The sequence below is a fragment of the Gossypium raimondii genome, chromosome 5 (assembly GCF_025698545.1).
Source record: "Gossypium raimondii isolate GPD5lz chromosome 5, ASM2569854v1, whole genome shotgun sequence".
Taxonomy (NCBI): Eukaryota; Viridiplantae; Streptophyta; class Magnoliopsida; order Malvales; family Malvaceae; genus Gossypium; species Gossypium raimondii.
In genome coordinates this window covers 27,056,116-27,061,778 of record NC_068569.1, presented here as the reverse complement: position 1 = coordinate 27,061,778, position 5,663 = coordinate 27,056,116, and the positions used below count along the sequence as shown (strand labels likewise).

At 33.9% G+C, this 5,663-nt stretch overlaps 1 long non-coding RNA gene across 1 annotated transcript; it reads left to right on the top strand.

Annotated features, from left to right (window-relative positions):
* The first annotated feature begins 1,362 nt into the window (after positions 1-1,362).
* On the top strand, positions 1,363-4,924 carry LOC128041270 (uncharacterized). Its single transcript, XR_008196009.1, has 3 exons — positions 1,363-2,512; positions 3,211-4,258; positions 4,365-4,924. It is a non-coding gene; the product is annotated as an uncharacterized LOC128041270 (long non-coding RNA).
* Positions 4,925-5,663: the final 739 nt, after the last annotated feature.

Here is a 5,663-nt window from a genome sequence, read left to right as displayed (position 1 = left end):
TTGATGTAAAAAAAAAACTATGAACATAGCAAAGTGGTATGACACTGTATTTTTCTATATATTATATAACAATAGTCAAGTTTTAATTTTGGTCCCTATACTATGCTCAAATTTAAGATTTAATCTTTATACTTCAACCTCTTGACATATTTTGGTACCTCAACTTTTACAACGTCATTGGTTAGCCCAAACACTTTATTTTGATTAAAACGATGATGTAACTTTTAAATGTTGTCATCACCATTAAAATTATCTATAAAATTCACGTCCATTACAATATATTTTTTATTACAATGATATCATGTGAGTATTTTTTAAAAATTTTAAAAGGTCACTCTAACAAATTTAACAAAAGAATTTAATGGTATTAACAATTGGAGTTGAATTTTTTAAATTTGAAAGTAGAGGTAGAGGTGGATTCTCCCTAGGGGGACCTTGGCCTGCCAAAGTTTTTTAAATTTTAGTTATACCCTTACAATTTTCTAAAATTTTAATTAGACCCCTAAATTTTTGAAAATTATTATTAACCTTTGAAAAATTTTAAAAATTTCAATTAGACTCTTTACTCTTCTTTTTTTTAAAATTTTCATTAAACCTCTAAAATTTTTAAAGTTTTAATTAGACCTACCAAAATTTTTATAAATTTTCATTTATAAATTTTCACAGAAACCCTGAAATTTTTAAAATTTTAGCTACCCAAAAACTTAATGTTAAGATCCGTCACTGTGTAGAGGACTAAATTCTTAAAATAATAATATGAAGATTAAATTCTAAATGCCAAGAAAGTACATACACTTAAAATATATTTCAACTTTTAAAATTTATTCTATAATTTGATTAAATTTGACTAAATATATTTTAACTTTTAGGGAATAGATTATTGATGGACTTCTCCTAGTTTAAGGGGAGAAGACAAATATGGAAAAAAGTTTTAGTGGAAGGAAATTTAGAACAGCGGAAGAATGAAAAAAAAAATGAAAGGGAGGAGTATGAAAAGTCACAAAAAAATAGCAGAATGGAAGCAAGAGAAAACTCTTTGATATATAGCAACAATCTGAATAAGACTGGAAAAGAGGATTGTAAGGCGAAAAATAACAATATAACAGTTCAGGGACATGTTGAAGAGGAGCAACTTTGGAAGCTTCAAAGATGCTTGGTGGGTACAATAGTAACGTGTTGTGATTCAAAGAGCTTATTTGAAAGAATAGTTAGGAATGGATTAGGGGAACTTAAAATTAGAAGAATCCAAGGAAGACACTTTTTGATTGAAATACCAGACTTGGAACTGTTTGATGTATTGAGCCTTGATCAAAATTGAGCCTTGATTGGAGAAAACAATGGTAGAGGAAAGAGTGTCGTGGATTGAAGCGTTTGGCATCCCCCTGCACTGTTGAAACTATACTTCCTTCAGAAGGATAGCTGGTGTATAGGGAGAGTTAATCTCTCTTGGTAAGAATTCTACATCGGTTAAAAGTTACAATAAAATGTCAATGTTGGTATCAATCAATTAGCAAGAAAGAATAGACGAGCTAATCTATCTAGAGGTAGGGAGGATAAAATTTCCTATAAGAGTTGTTGAAATGGGTTTATCGGAATCTTTAGGTGATAACAGTAAAGACCGTGGCGTGAAGGGAAGAGAAAACGAGAAATCAGCACAAGATAAGAAAGACAAAATCGTATCATAATCTGAATCGGTGAAGAGACCTGGATCAGAAAAGGCTTCAGAGGAGAGACTAGGTTGGGAAGACGAAGCAATTAATATGTTTATCCTCGAAAAATCAAACCATAACGATGGATGTAAAAATACATTACAAAATATGTTAAGGTTGGAAGAGGAACAGATAAGTGGAAAGAGGGTTGAACCTAGTTTGGGAGAGAAGGATAAAAGCGGGTATAGCAATCGAGCCATGGAAAATGTGAGTAACATGGGCTTTTTAGTAGCTATATTAGGATTGGAAACTATAGAGGGAGCAAAAAGATGAGTAAAGAGAAATTGAGTAGGGTGTGGGCTTAATGGTAGATTTGGGCTTACAGATAGGCAACTCCAAAGAGTCAGGGGGAACCAGATTGTAGTATTCTTATTAAAAGATCTAGAGTTTTGGTAGGGGAGAAACAAACAGAGAAAAAAAGGTTTCAGAGGGGGAATCTCTAATTTTTCTTAAACATAAGAAGCAAAAAACCCCTGGTCGAAAGATTAGATCGATGTATGAAATTCAAGATAGAATCATTTCTGTAGCAGAGAAGAAGTGAGATCGGACGTTGAGAAAGAAAAAATGAAAAAGAACCACATCCAAAGGGGAGGTTGTTGTTAACGCCTCTCTCTTCGACTCTGACAGCAACAATAGAAAGAGAGTGATTCTTAGGGAGGCTAGGAACGCATGGGAAGTGGAAAAAAACTTCGGTTCTGTGTTTGAGGTGACAAGTTAGAAGTTGTGGATGAGATTATGAAACTAGAAGAGAGGTAGATCAGAGCAACAAAGGAAAGAGCAGGGGTCTGTAGGCCATTGTGCAGGTTAGTATCGATTGTAGTTGTAATTTTATACTGTGTATGGGAGGTTTTCTGGGGGAAGAATGGGGGTTTTGTTGTGGGACATTAGGGGCATGTGTTCGGATATCAAAAAAATTGTGTGAAAAGAGTAATTTGTAAAGGTAGAGTGGATTTGTGTTTCATTGAAGAATCAAAGCTAGTAATGGGTATTGAGGACATAATTAGGAAGGTAGGGAGTGACGATATTTTGAATTTTGATTTTCGGCTGTTGTAGGAAATTTTGGAGAGGTAATAACAATATGGGACAAGGTTCGGTTTCAAGCAGGTTGTTATCTTTGTTCTAACATTTTGTTGTTGGGGAAGTAAAATGGATTGAAAAAGATTTGGATGGAACCTTGATTAATGTTTATGCACCTAATGGGATTTCAGATAAAAAAATCTTTACGAGAGGAATTTTGTTTTGAAAGGGTTTCAAAAAATTTTATGGTTGATTGCGATTTCGGTATCATGTTGGACCATGTGGTTAGTTCGGAACAATAAAGTTTTCAACATAACATCGATGAATCTAGTTTCAACGTTGTACCACTCTAAAATGAGGTCTTTGATGTGGGTAAGGGCGGTGCATGATTAAATGCTAAAGTTACATATTTTATGTAATTAAATTGGTTAATTTATGAGAGTGCACCACTAATTTTTCCATGTTTTTGTTGAATTTTGTGCAGGGGTGCAATTTGGGGCTAAATAGAAGAAAAAGGAAACAATTGGGCTAGATTGAAGAAAGGAGCAAAGAAGGAGGGCCAAAGCAAAATTTTTCCAAGATTAATTAGCTGAAATTTTTGTTGACTTAGTGGGAGATTATGTAGGGATTTTTAATATTTTATTCCTTGATTTTCTATACTAGTTGGCTCTTAATTTAGCAAAGCCACTAGTATAAATAGTAGACTACTTTGTTCATTTTTATCATCAAGTCTTGAATCAAGTTTTTAATTACCAAGTTTTTTTTTATTAAGTATCCATTTCAGCTTTAGGGCGGAATTAGCCTCGTCAAAACCCATGAGTTACGAACCCGAGCAAATTAATTCCTAAACTCTAGTACTTATTATTTCTCTGGATTAAGAGTATGATTTTGTCAGCTCATAAAGTCCGATCAACACTAAGTCAAAAAAGACGTCGTTTGAGTTAGTGTAGTTAGATGTACAGTTGGAATTCCGAAAGGAACGTTCCTAATCGGTTTTCTGTGAACACATTGGCGTGCCAAGTGGAGATAGCTGTTTGGTTCCGTCAAGGGAAGTAGTAACCGGATTTAAATGTCCCACGCGGTTGAGGACATTGGTTCGAGCTAGGCTCTTCTAGAACGCAAGGCTGTCGGAGTTCTAAATCACAAACGTTTCGTGGTTGTTCGATTGGTAAGGGTTAGTTATTGGACGTTCCATAACTAATTTACACAAGGAAGAGTTGGTGTCCGAGGCGTCCTTGGTAGCTATAACTAGCTTATTGGAAAAGAGGAGTTCATCTAATTTCGAGGATCGGTTCAAAGACGAGGAAAAATCCGTGCCTAAAGCTGAGCTTATTTTAATTAATTTTTCTTCAGATTTATTTAACTGCTTTTTATTATTTATTTTCAGCTTTTACTTTTTACACATTTTATTTATTTATTTCAGGTTCCAGGTTTTCGATTTTATCCTCCCCCCAAATTTCTTGGGCACGACAACTGCCCCGACATAAATCTGGTCAAGAGAGCAACAATTTGCAGTAAACCCAGTCTCTGAGGTATTGACCCTACTCCCTATACTTCTTAAAATTGCAAAATTAGGTGTAGGTTTATATTGGTGGATTTGACACCCATCAGTGCATGAAGATTGCCTATTTTCAACAGGCTATTGATGGTTTTGGCCTGCGAAATGTAGCTATTGCTTTGGAGGATGAAGCGGGTTGTGGTGGGGTTTTGAGAGATGATAAAGGAGTGGCTTGTGTGTTATTCTCGGGGAGGACTTAAGATAGGGAATCAGAAATGACAAATATAAGGGCAATTAAAACATATGTGGATATGTATATTGGGTCATGTTGGAAGGCGCATATACCTTTAGTCATCGAATTTTGCTCGAGTGTAACTTCGGAATGGTTGATGAATAGGAATTATAGACCGTGATCGTTACGGAAATTGTTTGGGGATATCGACTGTGGCACTAACCAATTGGCTCAATTTCGGTTCAAAGATATTCACAAGTAAGGTAATGGTATGGAGGACGCTTTAGCAAAAGCTGGTATATCATGATCTTCCTTTTTTTTTAAAGCACGCTGGTGAATTTTGTTTAATGCATTATAGTTCTAGTTGCCTGGAGGATTTTGTCTTTGGTTGTCAGTAGTAATACTGTTGTATTCATGTTGTCCTTGAAAGATGTTGATGATTCTAATGTCTTTCTCGATTTTACATTATTTTTCTCGACTGAGAAGAAAAAGATTAAAACAATTAATTCAACATGAAACCTAATGGGAACCATACTAGTTACGAATAAAATAAAGCTAAAACTATTGGAAGGAGACACGTATAATATACATTCCTTTTTTTTTTTAAAGTTAATAAGCATATATTCAATTTTTATAAAAAATAAAAGAGCATATATTCAATTCATGTTGAGTCAGAATGTATGATTAGGGGACAAATTCCTATCCGCTCACCTTCTGCTTTTAGAATTATGCAGTTTAAAGTGGTAACCTTAATCTTAGCTCTTCGGGAGAGATAAGTTTAATGTTGACATTGATGTTTCTTTGTTTGTGCATTTTTAATTATGAAACAATTGATTTTTACGATATGATGTATCGCTAGTTATAAATTTTCACTTAACGATAAAAAACAGTAATACAAAAAAATTGGTTATACGGCATGATTTTCATTTACGTTTGCGAGGTGTAGTTAGAGAGATAATATATTAAGTTCAAGTATATACAAATGATGATTTAAGTTGCTCACCATATAGCAACTTCACACTCATAAAAATTTAAATCACGCCATTAAATTTTCCTCTTAAAAACTCAATTATCAAATCAAGTGATTCACTTATATTTTACTTACAAAATGCATTAATATAATAGTTCTTAATTAAACAAAATAAAGTGCTAACTCTCGTATCAGTTACGTACACAAGCCTCCCAATATATTAGCATTTGAGGCTTG